Here is a 20,080-nt window from a genome sequence, read left to right on the forward strand (position 1 = left end):
ATCTGTACTAATATTCTGCGTTCAAACGGCTTTTATATTACTTTTGTATATAGCTATATGAACGTAAACTTTTCACATTGAAAAAGTAAGGAAAGAGTATGAGTCACAGTGAATAACTGGTGTTTGGACTAAGAAAATGTGTGACCTAGAAATGAGATAGTACGTTAATGTTTCCAGACCCTTGCCCCCGACGTTATCAGTGGCAGATCACATATCTCGTTCCTAACGCACGTCTTTAAATTCGAAAGCTGGTCCGACGTAAGTTCGGTTATTAGTGTTTTCTTTTGCGTACATCTGAGTATGATTGATAAGTGCGTTTAGTCGGAGCGGTGGTCTTTGCTAAAGGCCAGTTGGAGAGAGGGTCGGAAACCGCTGTTGCGGGTGATCAGAAGGCCTCTCTAAATACTTTAAAACAGGTATACTTTGTTTTTTCCCCAGTCACTTGTTGTAATCAGAATTCAGTAGTTAACTGTGCGTGTCGCATATGGATACCCAAATTTCTTACATAGAGTATAGAGATCGTGCGTTTGTAGGTACAATCGCCGCGCCGCGCCCGTTTGGTATAAAATTATCCCATTACCTTTCTCATACATCTAACGTATACCATCATGTCATGCTTGAAGTCAGCAGAATGAAGTTCTTCATATTTCGATAAACATACTCTTTACATTAAGCGGCCGAAACACTATACCAATTCAGTTACCGGTATTCTTTAAGATTGTCTTCATTTTTTTTTTTTTCTGGTTATTTTTAGGGTGTTAGTGTCTTGCAAAATTTCCATATTTTTTTTTTACCATGTTTTTTTTTTCTTCTGAGCTGACTCTAAGTGTAATAGTGGACACTTAAACCAACAGAAGCCCCAGTTTCCTGTAAGTACCTCTACCCAATCTTACAATTTAACCTGCCTAACCTAGCAATTTAACAACATAACCTAGCGATTTAACCTAACAACCAAGGTTCAAGTAAGTTTGAGCAAGTTTGCCATTACAATACAAATGTCAGCAAAGCATAAGGAACATCTATCTATCTATCTATTGCCAGACGCCTCAATCCCGTTTGGGGTGGCCATAAACAAATCGCCTCCAAGTTGCCCTGTCCTCCGCCATTTCACTGCCCTGCTCCCAACTCACACTCCCCTCTCTCATATACCTCTCCACCTCATCCCTCCATCTCATCCTCGGCCTCCCCCTCCCTCTTCCCCCCTCCACCTCACTCACATACACTCCCTTCGTCAGTCTTTCACCCTCCATCCTCTCCGCATGGCCAGACCACCTCATTGTGTTCCTCATAACGCTTCCTATCACATCCACATCCACACCACAACGCTCCTTTATGTCCTCATTCGTCAGCCTGTCCCTCCATGTGACTCCACAGGCTCCTCTTAAATAACTCATTTCCACTGCTCTCTTTCTTGACTTGTGGCCTTCCAACAACGTCCAAGCTTCACTTCCATATGTTAGAGTTGGAATCACAATACTGTCATGTAGTAACTTTTTCACTTCCATGCTCACTTCCCTGTTTCTTATCACTGCTTTCAAAGAACCAGCAGCCTTTCTTCCCTGCTGTACCCTTTCAAGCACTTCACCCTCCAAACCTCCATCCTTGCTCATCACACTACCCAAGTACTTAAACGTACTCACATTTTCCAATTCCTCACCATCCAACCTCGCTGTACATTCACTGACTTCACCTCTCTCGAAGACCATCACTCTACTCTTCCCTACATTCACCTTTAGATTCCGTTTCTTACACACTCTCCCAAACTCATCCACCAAGCCTTGCAGCTCCTCTTCGTCTTCACTCAACAGCGCAGTATCATCTACAAGCAACAGTATAGGGAGTTTCCAAACACTATCCTCTCTCACCAGGGCCACTCCAACATCCACTACCCTACCTTGTACCTCTTTTATTACCCCATCCATGTACAGATTGAACAACCATGGAGACATGACACATCCCTGTTTCAACCCAACTTTCAAAGAGAAAAATTCACTTGGTTCACCATCCACACGCACTGCAGCCTTCGCACCATCATACATACTCTTCACAGCATTCAACAACTTCCCATCTACTCCATATATTCTTAACACTTTCCACAATCCTTGTCTATCCACCCTGTCATATGCTTTCTCCAAATCCATGAAAACTGCATACAACTTCTTTCCCTTCTCTAGAAACTTTTCCACTAAAGGTCTAAGAATGAATATCTGATCTACACAACCTTTTCCCTTCCTAAAGCCTCCCTGTTCTTCTCCAACTAATTTCTCTGTTCTTTCTCTAACTCTGTCAGTAAGTATCCTACCATACACTTTTCCTATTATACTAAGAAGACAAATGCCCCTATGATTACCACACACTTCTTTTTCCCCTTTTCCTTTGTACAAGGGAATAATTATACCTGACTTCCAATCCTCCGGGACTCTACCTTCCTCCCAGGCCAATCTGCACATCTTCCACATCCATTCTACTACTATCTCTCCCCCATGCTTCAGCATTTCACCACACACTCCACCAATTCCTGGGGCTTTCCCCGATTTAACTTTCTTCATTGCTCCACAGCTTCTATCCTACTGATTTCCTCCTGTCTTCTCACCTCCCTCCTTCTCCCAGCCATTCCCCAGCCATTTATACTCGCATTACTTCCATCCTCTATATTCAACAATTCCTCAAAGTGTTCTCTCCATCTGCTCACTTTTTCTCCCTTCTCCACTAGTAATCTACCATTTTTATCTTTCACTCCCCTGCTAACTTCACTTCCACCCTGTCTTACTCTTTTCACCTCTTTCCAGAACATTTTCTTACAGTCCCTCCACTTTACACTCAAATTCCTTCCAAATTCCTCATCCACTCTTTTCTTACTCTCTCTTACTAATCTTTTCACCTCTCTCTTTCTTTCTGCATATAACCGTCTTCCGCCTCTCAGTTTCTTCCACGCCCCTATTTCTCATCCATTCATTGTATGCTTTCTTCTTTTGTGCCACAGCCTGTCTCACCTCTTCAGTCCACCACGCTGTTCCTTGCACCCCCCTCCGTCTTCTCTCCCTTCCACACACCACATCACATGCTGCACATACTGTATTTCTTCTGTAAATATCCTACACACACCTTCCACGTCTCCCGTCTGCTCCAATTCATATTTGCCCAATCCTTCCTCCACCTCTCTCTTATACTCTGCCTTTTTCTCATCCTCTTGTAACCTTTCCACTCTCCTTGCAACTACTCCTTCCTCATGTCTTTCCCTTCTTCTATTCCTCCATCTTACTTGAATCCTAATTCTGGCCACCACCAAATAGTGGTCAGAAAGTCCACTCCCCCAACCTCTATAAGCTCTTGCATCCATTACACATCTTCACATCCTTTCATCCACACACACATAATCAATCATTGCCTTCCTTTCATTCAGTTCACCACCCACCCTTCTCATCACTCGCCATGTATACCTGTGGATCATTTTATGGCTGAAGAGGGTATTGGCTATCACCAACCCCCTCCCAGCACAAATGTCCACTAACGCACTCCCATTCTCATCTATCTCAGCAGGCACACCCCACTCACCAACTATTCCATCCACCTTCACATTCCCAACTTTACCATTCATATCACTGATCAAAAACACTCTCTCATTCCTTCCAAACTTTTCCATGCACACTTCTACATTTGTCCAGAACTCTTCTCTCACTTTTCTAGCACGATCTTGCGTTGGCGCATACACACACACACAATCGCCCACATTTGTATTCGAACTTTCAACTTTACCCACACAATCCTTGACCCAACTGATCCATACTGTCTTATGCTCTTCTTCCATCTTTTACTCACAACTATACATACTCCTTCCTTTGCCCTCTCATTCTTACCTACTGCTGCACATATACCCCATCCATACTCCCATTCTCTCACACTTTCTCCTCTCCATTTTGTTTCAGTTATTCCACATACATCCACTTTCGCACCCTCAAGCACCTGGACACTCTCTCTCTCTTTCACCTCATCATTCGCTCCTCTTACATTCCATGTACCCATTACGAAGTCCTTTGTCCAGTCCTGGGTCGTCATCGTTTGGTCAGTCCTTGTCCGAGAAGTCAACATAAAACAATTGTTTACCATGATCAAAATGTCAGAAAAATACAGAAAACAATCTATCTATCTATTGCCAGATGCCATAATCCTGTAAAGGTTGGCCATTTGACTTTGAGTTATTTGTTTTAAGGGAAGGGGTACTAAACCTCTACCAAACCACTTGTAGTAGTAGTAGTAGTAATAGTAGTTCCCTAGGCAGTCTGGCCGAACAGCCCCGAGTCCCTTAGGAAGGCCATGGTCGAGACTGGGCTTTCCTACAGAGCTCTCAAAGACTGTATGTTGTGTTGTTGGCGTAAGTGATTGTGTGCAATGCAGTCTTCCATAATGTGCTTAATAGTATGGGGTGATGTGTTGCATCCTGGACAGGCATCAGTGACGGAGTCATCCAGCCTCTTCTGGTAGCTTAAGAGGGCTGGATGGTGCCCTCATCTCAGCCTGGCCAGGTGGACCCTGTCCTCGTGAGGAAGATAGGATGGAGCGGCGAGTGATCTGAGTGTGTATATGCTTCTAGAAGCTGGTCTGAGGTGGGCGAGGGGGGAGAGATGACAGTATTTGTGTATGGTATCGTGTGCTGGGTGTTGTTTTTTTGCTCCTTGGTGTGGGTGGATGTGCTGCCATGTACTGTAGTGGATGTTGTGGATTTGTGGAGGCTGCAGCAAGAAACTGGGTGCCTCTCATGTCTGGGTGATCCTTAACTTTGAGGACTTTGGTTTCTTGATGCAGGTGGTCTGTGGGTGTAGTAGCTGTGCAGCCTGTGATTATTTTTAGGGCCTTGTTCTGTATAGTCTGTAGAGTGTTGTAGTGTGTTTTGGTGAGGTTAGAAGCCCAGGGAGGGCTTGCATAATTCATCACTGAACGTATGTATTGTTTGTATACTGTGGTGGTGGTTTCTTTGTTGTGTCCGAATGTTGTATGGGCAAGTGACCTCAAGGCATTGAGTCTTGGTGTTATTTTATTTTTAATGTTTGTGATGTGTTGTTTAAATGACATTGATGTATTGTATGTTACACCAAGGATTTTGGGTGTGTGTGTGTGTGTGGTAGGGGAGTGTTGTTTATGGTGAGGTGTGGGATGTGACTGTTCTGCTGTCCAGTTTGTGAGAAGAGTCACTGTAGATTTGGCTGGGGATATTTTGAGCCTGTTTGTGGTGAACCATTCGTGTAGTGTGTTAAGGTAAGGTTGAATGATGAGTGCAGCTGTGTTTGCGTTTCGGTGCGTACATGTAAGTGTTATATCATCTGCATAAGAAGCTATGTGTATCTGTGGTGAGTGGGGTGTGGGTACGTCGTGCATGTATAGGTTAAAGAGTGTAGGGGACAAAACAGATCCTTGCCTTGTTGTTGTGAAGTTTCTGATGTTAGAAGACTGACCGGCAAATGTTACATGTGCACATCTGCCTGTCAAGTAGTTTGCCAGCCATCTTTTTGTGTTATTGTGCATGTTTGTGTTGAGTATTCTGTTTGTGAGGTTGTGGCAGGGGATGGCATCAAAAGCTTTGCTAATGTCTAGTGTGATTAGGATTGTTCTGTGTGGTGGCCTAGCTGAATTCATGCCATCGAAAACTCTCTGAGGCAAGGTCTGTAAGAAGGGTGTTTGTGGAGTGTAGTGGCCTAAAGCCATGTTGTGACTGGGCTAGGGGAAAGTGAGGTGTGACTAGTTGTAGTACCAGTCATTCAGTGACTTTAGAGGGGGTGCAGAGGAGTGTGATGGGGCGGTGTGAGGAGGGTAACGTGGGGTCTTTGTTGGGTTTAGGGGTAGTGATGATATTGCCATGCTTCCAGATGTTGGGTATTATGTTGTGTGAGTAGCTGTAGTTTGATATGTTGGTGAGTGCTTGTATGCCTTGTGGTCCTAGGTGTTTAAGGTGAATGTTGCTTATGTTGTCTGGTCCACAGGCAGATGAGTGCTTGAGGTTGTTAATGATGTGCTTCGTCTGGTTGTAAGTGAAAGGTGAGTAGTCTGGGTCTGTGGGGAACTGTCTCTTACGTTGGATATGTCGGTCTTCGGGATGGGGGTTTAGATGGCTGACTTGTGAAAAGTGATTGATGAGAGTGTTTGCTTGTTGTTTGTTTGAGGGTATGGTGTCTGTTGTTGTGATGGTAGCGTGTGATTGTGTGGTGTTGCTGTTGGAAAGTGTGATGCTGTTTAGTGGTTTGTAGAGTTTGCTAATGTTTGTTTTGTGGTCAAGTGTTTGGAGGTACGGTAATTTTTCCAGTTTAGTGTTTGCTGTTCTGATATTTTATTGTTTATTTGAGTTTTGAGTTCTTGTATTTGTTGTACGGTGTCTTGTGTATGGGGTGTTGGGGAGTGTCGCAGTGTGTCCTGTTGTCTGATGAGGCCTTGAATTTCTGGTGAAGTTGGGGTTGTGTTTCTTTCTGTTGCCTCTAGGGATGTGTCTTTTGTCTGCGTTTTGTATAATTGTATTGAAAGTGTGCACAGCAGTGTTGATGTTTGTGATGAGTGTACTGTTTAGTGTTTCAAGATGTTGTTCTGTTTCATTTACAAAGGCCTCCTAGTTGGCTCTCTTATAATTAGTGTATGTGTGTTTGTGGCCAGCTGGGGTGATTCTGGTTTTGGTAGTGATGATGATTGGGAGGGAATCAGAACCTAGGGTTTTGACCACTCTCCATGATGTTGTGGGGGCGAGGTTTGGGGAGCAGTAGGTGATGTCTGGAGATGATGGGAGGAATAGGGCTTGGTGTGGGATATGGGTATGTTGGTCTAGACCAGTGGTTCCCAACCTTTTTCATTACATTCCCCGTTTACTGACTTCTTCAAGTTTGTGTTACCCACATCATCAAGTGTAAGTACAGTAGTATATATCTGTGATAAAAGAAATAGATAAGGGTTATTAAAAAATATACTGAAGGCTTGATGTTTTATTTCTGTTTATATAATCTCAGTTTTTACATGTATTTATGAGTAAATACTTTAACTTTTCAATGAACTGAATTCCAAATGAAAACTAAAAATATATATGACCATACCGGTACTCTCATTACTTACATACCTTCAGGAAAAAAAATATAACTTATTGAATATAACTTTATTCTCAGCCTTCCATTACCCACTCAAATTATCCAAATTACCCACTTGTGGGTAATTACCCATAGGTTAGGAACCACTGGTCTAGACTGTTTAGTATGAAAAGGTGGTCTGTCTGGGATTGTAGTACCAGCCCTCTGTCTGTGTCAGGGTTGTTGACATGCCAACCCACTTGTTGACACGTAGGGAGAAAACAAACTGGAGTAATAGGAGTTGAATTGGTAAGGCCTTTCTGATGCTGAAAGTAAAATGTCCATTTACCGATATTCCAGTTTTGTGAAGCTTATTTTATAGGATTCTGTAACTGCCTGGAGGATATTGTTGTCAGACTCAAGTGGAGTTGAGATATTGGACATTGCTAGGGCTTGGTTCAGGATCTCTACATCCTGCATTTTTTCTAATCCTGTCTTGTCTTCTTGCTTTCTTACTTTGATTAACAGGAAAGATTTTGTAGTATCTAAAATGGCAGCTTCATACTGTAGATATTTTTGGCTATGTGCCTGCCCTCCTCTCTTCCTATTTCTCCCATCTTTCCTGTCATTTCTTATTGCTTTTCTTTCCTTCACAGGTGGCTTTACATTGAGTGACAAGCCAAATTGTTTCCTGTAAGCCAAGAAACCATTTACAGTGCTGGGTGGTAACCATATAACCAGACCATACATGCTCCCTACGTGTCAGCAAGTGGGTTGGTGGAGGGTTAGTGCCGCTCTCCGTAAAACAAATAACTCAAAGTCAAATGGCCACCCCTTATGGGATTATGGCGTCTGGCAATAAATATAGTAAGACCTCACTATAACGGACTAATTGGGGCCAATGCCATTCCAAAAAATGCAAAATTCCGATAAAAGCGACATCCGGACTTCCCCCTGCTAAACCGGACTTTTTCCGATAAATCAGACATTAGTCCAGATTGTATGAACGGTTTTCAAACTGTTTTGACTACCACTGCGGTATTGTACTGTGTTATAACTTCACTACTTTAATCAGATGGTATAATATATATAATAATACTGTACTGTACACTGATAAACATGTCTTTTATTTATTTTATTGTGGTGAACATAGCTGAAGTGGTCAGGCAATCTGGACAGCTTCTGGCTTTATCGGACTTTTTCTGATATATAGGAACTTAGTCCGGTAGCTTGTCAAGTCTGATAAAAGTGAATTCCGATCAATTGAAGTCTGTTGTATCGAGGTTTTACTGTAGATAGATAGTTTCTTCCCATTTCCATTTCACCCCCCTAGAAATGAAAGAAATGTCAAAGCCTCTGACTAGCTGTTATTAAATCTGAACCATGTATAATGTGTATTGACTCCTTTTGCCTTGTTGTGAAATAAATGGCTTTGTTTGCTGTGTTTGTGTAGTACCAGTACTGTATTGTACATGTTTGTAATAGTTTCCAGACGTACAGAAATGACAATGATTAGGTGGATGTGCAGTGCGTCCCTGCGTCCAAGGCCTGGAGGGGCTGGGTTTACAATGGAAGAGTTGAGAGGTAGGATGGGACTGGAGTGTATTGGTGTTGTGATGAGGAGAGGTAGATTGAGGTGGTTTGGACATGTGGAGAGGATGGGGGATGATAATTGGGTGAGGAAGGTGAGAAGTGTTAATATTGGGGGTGGGGTTATGAGGGGTAGACCGAGAAAGACATGGGACGAGGTCATTAAGTGTGACCTTAGGGTTAAGGGACTGAACAGGGAGGCTGCAATGGATCGTGCAGCGTGGAGAGCCGCCATTAGGTGACCAAGGCCGACACATGCAAGCATATTGGAGCCTTTAAAAACGAAAACGAAAACGAAACTGTCACTGCAGTGTAGCTAGCTATGGTAAAAGTCCTTTCATTCGGTATCTGGTCTTAAGGTATTTCCGGTCTTGGCGGTTTTCATAAATAGTCCCATTACAAAAGTTCTTTCCTCTGTTGGCACATATGCAGAGCCAGTCGGCCAATTTGAGAATGTTGGCACCAGATCTAGTGCTTTTCTTAATAATTTAGTGCTTTTCATAACAATTTAACGCCAGTAAATATTAGATTTTCTTCTGTATCTAGCGTGTTTTGAAGTCCAGTTTAGCACGGATGAACATTTTACCTACAGCTTAGTGTGTTGTAAAGTTGAGCTTAGTGCTTTTGAATATTCCTGCATGCCAACAATGCATGTGCTGTCAGCCATCATGACTCGTGAGTGTCTGGCTTTCTGAGCGGAACCTTTTGAAAGTTTGGAAACTTTGTCGTGCCATTTTACTGTCATCCCCTCATTCTCTTGTTGTGCTATGGCCTTCACTAGTGGAAATCCTACTTGTGTTGTGAAAAAATGCACCCAGAAGGTGCTGACTATCACCAAGATGATTAAATTATTGAAAAAATTTAGGTGGGTGTTCCTAGGAAGAACATAAAGGAAGATTTTGGTGTGAGCTCTTCCACTATATACAACCTTAAGAAACAGAAACCCAGTTTATACCCCCGCTAATACCAATACACCAGTCCTGTATGAGACAGCCCTAGCATGTATTAAATATGGATTGTGGGTGTTAGTGCCGAAGTGGTGACATTTGGAGGTGTAGGAGGACTACTGGGCCTTGGGATAAGTCACTGCCCCCAAGAAATAGGCCCTGAAGCCTTTGCCCAGAGTCAGACACGTTAAAAAAAAAAAAAAAAAAAAAAAAAAAAAAAAATGCTAGACACTGATTGCATTGTGGTGACTGACCATGATTGCTAGAAACTTTTTGGCAGGTTCTCTCAGTCATCCGGTAGTTTCCACCTGGTTGGTCCTGAAGATGCCGAATGAGAGGACTTTTACTGTACCGTATATACAGAAATAGAACAGAACATTTATCATCAGACTAAAGGGGAACACAAGTTATTATAGTACCATTAGTTGAGGAGTCTTTACTCTTCCTATAATCACATGCAATTTTGTAAAAAAAAATTTATTTGTTTTATTTTTTTATGGAAGGAAGAAGGAACCAAAGGCCAGGAGCCTGCAAACTGTTCCTTCCAAGGAAAAAAAAAAAATAATAATACAGAAGAGAGCCAAATTCAAGATCCCTTCATTTCGAGATGCCTGGACACACTGCATTTGAAAGACTGGATCTCATAGGAAGTAGGAAATACAGACTGAGGGAGACAGTCCCGGAGTTGACCTGTTGCGTAAATGAAGGACTGGGAGTAACGGTTAACTCTTGCATTAGAGAGTTGGACAGAAAAAGGATGAGAGTTTGTTGTTAGGTGGGTGCTATGCGCCTGTCGTAGAGGAATGCAGACAGTTCAGAGGAACAGTGACCATTGAAGTAGCCATAGAAAAGAGAGAAAGATGCAACAGTGCGGCGATGAGACAGAGGTTGAAGGGAGCCAGTAAGAGGAGGAGAGTTAATGAGACGACAAGCCATTGACTCCACCCTATTGAGAAGAGCTGTATGTGGGGAGCCTCCCCACACGTGAGAGTTGTACTCTACACGGGCAAATAAAACCCCTGTATAAAGTCAACAACTGCGGAGGGGTAAAGAAGGTACAGAGTCGGCTTAGCACACCTGATCTCTTGGAAGCAGATTTTACAAGAGATGTACCTGTAATATGATCTTTCCAAGATACGTCCCAAGTGACTGAAACCCCAAGCATGTTCAAGGATGATGCAGGATTGAGCTGGATATTATTAAACATTAGTAGGTACTTCTGTGGAAGATTTTATTGGGTTGAAAGGTGTAAGAACTGAGTCTTTGATGTATTAAAAACAACAAGATTATTTTTATCCCAGTCAGAGATCCGAGCCAAGTCAGACAGGTGTGCCATAGCTTGATCCCTTGTTTGTTGAAGTAACAGCTGAGATGGATGTAGCAGGAACCGAATGGAAAGGTGAAGGGTGGAATCATCAGCATACAAGTGAATGTCACTGATGAATATAGAGCCCTGAGGAGCACCACTTTTGATAGATCTAGGAGAAGAACGATGACCGTCTACAACAGCAGCTATTGAACAACAAGAAAGGAAGCTATAGATGAAGGCACAGACAGAAGGATAGAAACCGAAGAGGGCAGTTTTGAAATGAAAGATTTATGCCAGACTCGATCGAAAGCCTTTGAGATGTCAAGTGCAATGGCAATGCTTTTGCCAAAGTCCCGAAAGGAGGATGACCAGGAGTCTGAAGGGTAGGTGAGAAGATCGCCAGTGGAGCGTCCCTGGCGGAACCCATACTGACAATTAGAAAGAAGGTTGTGATAGGAAAGATGCTTTAAAAGTTTTCTGTTAAGAATTGATTCGAAAACTTTTGAGACACAGGATGTTAAAGCAATTGGACAATAGTTAGAGGGTTGGGAATGGTCACTCTTCTTTGGGACTGGCTGAATGAGAGCAAACTTCTAGCATGAAGGAAAGGTACAAGTTGATAGACAAAGGTGAAAGAGTTTACCTAGGCAGGGTGTAAGCACAGAAGCACAGTTCTTGAGGACAACAGGAGGGACTTCATCAGGCCCATATGCCTTGTTAGTATTGAGGCCAGAGATGGCAGAAAGTACATCGGCTAAAGAAAATGTCAGCCTTGAGGAAGTCAGAGGGGGGAAGTGATGGAGGAACAGCACGGGAATCGTCTAAAGTGGAATTCGAGGAGAGAGTCTGAGCAAAGAGATCTGCTTTATCAGTAGAAGAAATAGCTACAGAGCCATCAGAGTAGAAAAGAGGGGGGAAGGATGATGAGGTAAAGTTGTTAGAAAGGTTTTTGGCAAGGTGCCAGAAGGAGAGGGAAGAATTCGAGTTGGAGAGTTGAGAGTATTTATTGTAGGACTCACCTAAGTTTGCGGCTGTGGTGTGGCCCGCACCTGTGTACAATGGTGCCACGTTTCCCCAACTTGTGATGTGAAACGGAAGCTATTTCTGAACAAGGCAACACAAATACGATAAATTCAGATGAATAAAACTTACTATCTATCTATCTATCGCCAGACGCCTCAATCCCGTTTGGGGTGGCCACAAACAAATCGCCTCCAAGTCGCCCTGTCCCCCGCCATTTCACTACCCTGCTCCCAACTCACACCCCCCTCTCTCATATACCTCTCCACCCCATCCCTCCATCTCATCCTCGGTCTCCCCCTCCCTCTTCCACCCTCCACCTCGCTCACATACACTCTCTTCGTCAGTCTTTCACCCTCCATCCTCTCCACATGGCCAAACCACCTCAGTGTGTTCCTCACAACGCTTCCTATCACATCCACATCAACACCACAACGCTCCTTTATATCCTCATTCGTCAGCCTGTCTCTCCACGTGACTCCACAAGCTCCTCTTAAATAACTCATTTCCACTGCTCTCACTCTTGACTTGTGTCCTTCCAACAACGTCCAAGCTTCACTTCCGTACGTTAGAGTTGGTATCACAATACTGTCATGTAGTAACTTTTTTACTTCCATGCTCACTTCCCTGTTTCTTATCACTGCTTTCAAGGAACCAGCAACCTTTCTTCCCTGCTGTACCCTTTCAAGCACTTCACCCTCCAAACCTCCATCCTTACTCATCACACTACCCAAATACTTAAACGTACTCACATTTTCCAATTCCTCACCATCCAACCTCGCTATACATTCACTGACTTCACCTCTCTCAAAGACCATCACTTTACTCTTCCCTACATTCACCTTTAGGTTCCGTTTCTTACACACTCTCTCAAACTCATCCACCAAGCCTTGCAGCTCCCCTTCATCTTCACTCAACAACACAGTATCATCTGCAAACAACAGTACAGGGAGTTTCCAAACACTATCCTCTCTCACCAGGGCCACTCCAACATCCACTACCCTACCTTGTACCTCTTTTATTACCCCATCCATGTACAGATTGAACAACCATGGAGACATGACACATCCCTGTTTCAAACCAACTTTCAAAGAGAAAAATTCACTTAGTTCACCATCCACACGCACTGCAGCCTTAGCACCATCATACATACTCTTCACAGCATTCAACAACTTCCCATCTACTCCATATATTCTTAACACTTTCCACAATCCTTGTCTATCCACCCTGTCATATGCTTTTTCCAAATCCATGAAAGCCGCATACAACTTCTTTCCCTTCTCTAGAAACTTACACTTGTGTATTTTGATGGATGAATCAAGAGTAATCTTATTATGCATAAAATATACAGTAACACAGAAACATGGCATACATATTGTACAGTGTTGCTAAAAGAAATTGTAGTCACTTTTAATGTTTTTTTAGCGTAGTTTTAGGGTGGGTAATAATATTACAGTTATGGATATAAGAGAATGAGCCTGAAAAAAGAAGAAATATGCCAATATCCAAAGTAAAAGAAATAATTCATATAATTCTTGTGAGTGGCAACACTGACACACCCAGTCTGGCCTAAGGTAAAGTACGTACCCCTCCGTAGACCCAAGCATAGCTTGTACAGGTGTTGCTAGGGAAAAATGCTCACATTTACTGGCTTTTACCGTAATTTTAAGGACGAGGAATAATCACATTTATAATCATAAGCTAATATGTAGGACAAAATAGTAGGCATATGCCAATACTGAAGTAAAAAAAAAAACATTATTCACTCGCGAGCGGCAACACTTCCACACCCAGTCGGTGGCCTTGATCTCAGGGGTGGTGTGGAAATGATGTCAAATTTACAATATATACAATATTATGTAAAAGAAAATATCCAAAATGTCTCTTGCAGTAAAAGAGAGAGAGAGAGAGAGAGAGGCAGGCAGGAGAGGGGCAAGGTTGAATGCATTGTCGGCATGACGGGGGGTGGTGGTGGTGGAGGCACTGTCAGGCTGAGAGAGAGATGGAGGAAGGGGAAAGAGAATGAATGAATGAAAATCAGTCATTATACTGCAATAACGGGTCATCTGTCACCGTATACAAAAAAGGATAAATATCACTAAATATAACAAAACCAAATTAACAAATGAAAGCACAGTTATAAACAACTTATAAAAGAATCAAAAGTACTCAGGGTGGCTCACATCTCCCACCAGGAGAGAGAGAGAGAGAGAGAGAGAGAACGGTATAGAAAACGTGGCAACACTGGAGAGAGAGAGAGAGAGAGAACGGTATAGAAAACGTGGCAACACTGTACACAGGTGTGGGCCACACCACAGCCGCAAACTTAGGCGAGTCCTACTATAGTAGGGATAAAATTGTTTTTAGGAGAGTGAAGAACAGACTTAGCTCAATTCTGGGCAGAAACATAAAAAACGTGATTCAGGGGTGGGTTGGCTCTGGTACCCTTTATAGGCCCTCTTGTGGACAGCATTAGAACAAGTGTGATTAAACCGAGGTGTTCTTTCATTAGTCAGAGGATATGCGAAGGCACTGTATGCTTCCATGCCTGAGAGAAAAACCCCCGTAATGTGCAAGGCATACTCAGATGGCTCCTGGCCATGGAAGCAATAATCATTCCAGGGAAAATTAAAGAAGTACTGCTTGAGGGCCTCCTAGTCTGCAGCTCCAAAGTGCCACAATCGACGTTCTTTTGGAGGGTCCACAGGCCGTACCGGAGTGATAGGACAGGTTAAGGTAATAAGGTTGTGATTGGAGGAGCCCAACGAAGAGGAAAGATTAACAGTGTAAGCAGAAAGATTAGTTGTAAGGAAGAGGCCAGGTATGTTGGAGCTCTCTCCAAGGCGTTCAGGGATATGGGTAGGGTGCTGTACAAGCTGCCCTAAGTCATATGTAGGCTTGTTCTCCAGGTAGATCAGTGAAAGGAGAGGAGAGCCAAAGGTGGTGGTGAACATTGAAATCTCCTAGAATGGAGATTTCAGAGAAAGGAGAAATGGATAGAATGTGTTCCATTGTAGAAGTAAGATAGTCGAAGAATTTTTCATAGTCAGTAGAATTAGGGGATAAGTAAACAGTGCTGATATATTTAGTCAGAACGACAGGAAAGCCAAAGCCTGAGTAGAGAATTCAGAAGAATCAAGTTCAGGAACATGAGTGCAAATTAAGTCATTGCGTACATATACACAACACCCACCTTTGGCTTTGAAATGAGTATAGAGAAAGTAGGAGGATACAGAAAAGAGTTTGCTGTCAGGTGCCTCAGACAGCTGAGTCTTAGGAAGAGAAGGTGAGGTTTAGAGGAGGAGAGGTGGTGCTCAACGGAGCGAAAGTTAGAGGAAAGGCTGCGAATGTTGCAGAGTTGAAGAAGTGAGTCAGACAGTGGTTTCAGGCATCTCATTGAGTTGTCACCGGGAGAGGGGTGGATGGTACAGGCATTTATCCCCCCCCCCCTCCCCCGGAACTCCAAGGCCTGGTTATTAGTCGCCATATTTTTCTTTTCTAATTTTGAAAAGGAAGTGTAGTGTGTACTGTGCATGTAGTTTGGTGTTGAGTGACTGATTTAGGAGGAGTCTTTTCTCTGACCTTCATTTAGTACTTACAGTCTCATGAAATGCACATCTGCATAGATTTTTCATTTATATTAAGCATGAAATTCATAGTACTTGCAGCATTGCAACTCTGAAATATAGAGTGCTTTAAAGGGTTGTCTGTGATGATAATACTGTAGGTTATTTATTGTTATGCTGGCATAAATGTAGTTCATTTGGGTTCCTCTAAACAAGGAAGAACACACAAAGAACACTTCCAATATGCACTGGTAGCACAAGGAAGACACATAAACTCTGGATGGCTATTGTACAGGTTTATTATCATTATTGACTCCTTATACAACCTGGAAAGTGGAGTGAATGACAATAAACAAAGGGAAGAAAATGGCCAGTTTAGGGTGTGAGGTCTCGATTTAAGGGCCTGGAGGGAAGCTTTCTCTTCCTTCATACTGGAGATCACCAGGACTACACACTGGAAAGTGAGGAACTCTGGACGGGGGGGGGGGTCAAGTCTACGTTTGTATGTATGAGTGTTGTGGTGTGTAAAGTAAAATACAGTAAGGCCTCACTATAACAGACTAATTGATGCCCAAGCCATTCTGAAAAAAGCAAAATTCCAATAAAAGCGACATCCGGACTTCCCCATGCTAACTCGGACTTTTTCCGATATAGGCATACCCTGGTTTAACGATGTAATTGATTAGGTAAAACCCCATCGTTAGGCTGGGTATTATATTTTGGGGTACTTTTAACATGGAGTGTTTACCAGCCTTGGGTTTTCCCCAAACCAAGCCCAAAACCCACCCAAATGAACCCAAAAACAAGTTTAAAACCAATCTAAGTGGCCTAACAGCTGTAAAGGAAGCTAACCTAAACCTGACACCTGTAAGTAACTCACTGAAACCAACAAATAAAGCCTGAAAATCATAAGAAATAGGTTAGAAAATATCAAACACCTCTCATCACTTCTTGTAAGTCCATGTCCGGTCCTGGTCATCATCCTTGCTATCTCCCCTGAGGCTAGGGGACGTGGTGCTCCATAGCACTCTCTCATCCTCCTCAAAGCCTTCAAACCCCAACTCTAGGGGATGGTCAGAGGGAGGGGGTGGGAGGCCTGGCGAGGTGGGATGATCATAGCGGGAGACTGATGCTCTGGCTCTGGGGTTGCAATGGAGTGTGATGCGATAAGGCAGGCGGTGGCAATGGGGTGCGATGCGATGGCTTAGGCAGTAGCGATGAGGTACAATGCGATGTCTCTGGGGTTGGCAATGGAGTGCGATGTGATGACAGAGGAGGTGGTGAGGGAGACAGCTGCGATGAACGGTGAGGTGGTGAGGGAGACAACTGCGATGACTGATGAGGTAACGATGGAGTCAGATGCGGTGGCTCACGTCATGGTGAGGGAGACAGAGGCTGGGGTGAGGAAGGCAGCAATGGAGTGGCAGAGTGCTTTAGTAGAGACACAGGTGACACAGGAGATGGGGATTGGCTGGAGGTTAGGTCCAGCACTAGGAGCCAAGCACATCCTCGGCGGGAGGAGACCCAGGGTGTTTCTCTGCTGGTCGATGGCAGGGGAGATGCCTGCTGGTTGAAGATTGGGGAGATGCTCTGCTGGTTCAAGGCTGGGGAAATTTTCTGCTAGTTGAAGTTGAAGGCTGGGGAGATGCTCTGCTTGTCGAGGGCTGGGGAGATCCTTTATGGCTTGCTGCCATGATGTGGGCCTGTTTGATGGAGGCAGTGATGGTCTGCCTGGCCGCCCTCTTCTTTTCCTCCATCATCGTTCTGTACACCTTCATCCCCTTCTCTGGCTGATTAGCTGTGTCCCTGCTTCGTCCTTGGAGAGGGTTGTGTGTGTGCATCAGCACAGTGATCTCATCCAGCTTGGTCAGCATCTCCCTCAGAATTGTCATATTGAGGGCTTGCATTTCAGGGACAACATCCTCCTCTTGTACCTCCTGGTGCACCCGCTGATTCTCCATATTGAGGAGCTCCTTGTTGCTGAGCTCCTCCCTTTGGATTTCAAGAACCTTCTCCATGTCCTCCTCGTCGACCTCATCGAAGCCCACCTTGTGCGATAATTCCGCTATGTCCTGCTGCACATGATGCACTGGGAGAGCTTGCATGCCCACGGGGAAGCCAGTGAAGGAATGCACGTACTCTGGCCACAGCTTCTGCCACACATCATTCATGGTGGGCTGGCTAACTTCACATCATGCTGCGGTGTTATTCTCTATGGCGTGGCATATATTGTAGCCCTTCCAGAAATGCTGCATTGTTGTCCTGTCATCACTGTCACAGGCCCTCACCAGCTGCTGGATAGTGCAGGGGAGGTAATACACTTTGAACGCAGCGATCACCCTTTGGTCCATGGGTTGCAACAATGATGTGGTGTTGGGGGACAGGAACACCACTTCATTGTTGCTTGCCCATTCCTTCATCGTGGGAGGGTGGCTTGGCTCATTGACAACCACCATGAGAAATCTGTTTGCCAAATTCTCCTTGGAGGTATACCTCTTCAGGACATAAGAGAGGTATGGGTGGAAATATGACAAACAGCTGTCAGAAGTCAGCCAGGCCTTCCAAATCACCTCAAGGTTTTCTTTAACATACCCCATCATAGCCCTGGGGCTCTCAGATTGGTAGACAAGGAGCGGCTTCAATTTGAGGTCACGCTCGGTGTTCCCCTCTAGCAGCAGTGTAAGCCTGTCCGTCGAGGCCTTGAACCCTGGCGTAGACTTTTCCTCTGTTGCAATATATGTCTTGGAGGACATTCTTTTCTGAAAGAGATCTAGTCTCATCAAAATTCAACACCTGCTTCGCAATGTAGCCACCCTCCGCAATGATGCGTTTCAGTTCGTCAGGAAATGCTGCCACTGCCACCGTATCATCACTTGCCGCCTCACCGTACATCTTTACGTGATGGAGATTAGCCCGCCTCTTGAACCGGTCAAACCACCCATGGCTAGCCATGAAGGTCTTGCTAGCATCAAGATCCATCCTCACCTTGATCTTCTCCCATAGCGAGAGAGCCTTGGTGCAAATAATTGCCTGGCTCATGGGTGCCTTCTGCCGGTTGTGATCCTCCACCTACATGTGCAGCATCTGCTCCAGCTCCTCCATCGAAGGCTGTCTTTGGTGGGTGATACGGGAGGCGGATAAGGTTTCAACCTCCCCAGCAGCAGCCTTAATGGCCTCCCCCTTGATGATGGTGGAGACAGTCTACTGGACTAGGTGGAGAGCCAAGGCGATAGCACACACCCTCATCCCTTTTGTGGCGCTTAAGAATATCTAGCATGACTTCGAGAGACACAGTTTTACTCAGTTGATCAGCTGATCAGCTGACTGACCAAAACATTAAAGATGGCGGAGGCTTCCTGGTCAAGCACTGATTGAAGAAGTTTATCTGATAAAGTTTGTATGCTCAAGTGTCAGCAAAACTCACATTTAACACATTAATAATCATTCTTATATATGTGATGATGATGATGGGAGGCATTATACTTTGTCTTAGCTCAGAGGTAGGTGCTTCATCACTAACCTGTTCATAGCGGTTTTACGAACAAACCTATAAACTAGTCACAATACATAAAGAATCTTTAATGTTTCACTACTTAACACAATGAATTTGGTGAAGCTTAACCTCCTCATAAGAGAGAAAAAAGTCCACAGTTGGAGCACTTGTAGTATGGAGCTGAAGTGGTTGCCATCTTCTTTGTTTACAAACAAGGGAGCACACTGACCACCAGGGGGAATTTCCCCTTGCATTTCAAAACTTGCTACCGTGCCGTAGGTATGTTATGTGCTTTTTTTTTTTTTTGTCATAGAAAACTACGGCATGGAAGTCCGCGCCATAGGCGACTTGACTGTACCTGGCTGCCAGTGGTGGTTTTCTGTTGAGTGCTGGTTTTCCATGGTCATGATTTGAGTGGAGAGCAAGGTAAGTCTCGTCCAGGGCACTTTACCACCCTCGCCGTTCTTCAAGCCACGTCCATATGGCCAGAGGTTGAAGACTTTCTAGTCGTTGGTGACTGTGGTTGCTTTGATGTTCTCCAAAGTGTTGTACCAGGCTATTTTACAGCGGTCTGGCTCCCTGCTTGGGTCCTCGACGAGGATAAGAGAGTTTGGGTGAGGGTAGTTTGTGAGTAGTCGCTGTGGGTGGTGTGGCTTTTGGATTTTCTTGGTGTGTCCGGTATAGGATACTCAGAATATATATCGGACGAACATGATGATGTAGGTTGGATATGGTTGGAGCAATGAGATGGTGGCGGTGGTTATGGCTGCAGTGGTGGCTGGCAAGTGTATGGTGACCTTTGACCCAGGGTCTGGCTTGAATCATACCAGTACAGATGCAAAAGTAGCAGTAGGAGTGGAGTTGGTTGGAGTGGGGATCGGTGGGGTAGAAGTTGTGTTAGTCAGTGACCTAATTGCATGATGTTGCTGGCCTGCGGGGTGAGATTGGTGGGCGGCAGGGTTTGGAGGGGTTGCAGGGGGTGGTGTGACAGGATTTGATGAGAATGGGGGGCTGTATCTCTTCGGTGGTCATGATTGGCAGCCAGATCTAGTGAAGATGGGAATGCAGCTTCTTGTTGGCCAGGTGTGAGAAGGAGGATGAGGAGCTGGCGGATGATT

At 44.3% G+C, this 20,080-nt stretch overlaps 1 protein-coding gene across 1 annotated transcript in view; it reads left to right on the plus strand.

The window, feature by feature from the left end:
• The first annotated feature begins 389 nt into the window (after nt 1-389).
• The window catches only part of LOC145392517 (putative methyltransferase DDB_G0268948), a 249,791-nt gene continuing 230,100 nt past the window's right edge, over nt 390-20,080 (plus strand). The window contains exons 1-2 of the mRNA XM_080266912.1: nt 390-416; nt 855-869. The gene's annotated coding sequence lies outside the window, so the exon portion shown is untranslated. The remainder of the gene's footprint in view (nt 417-854; nt 870-20,080) is intronic.

This window comes from Coenobita brevimanus, chromosome 22 (assembly GCF_032717465.1).
Source record: "Coenobita brevimanus isolate Jiangsu-jjx chromosome 22, ASM3271746v2, whole genome shotgun sequence".
Classification (NCBI taxonomy): Eukaryota; Metazoa; Arthropoda; class Malacostraca; order Decapoda; family Coenobitidae; genus Coenobita; species Coenobita brevimanus.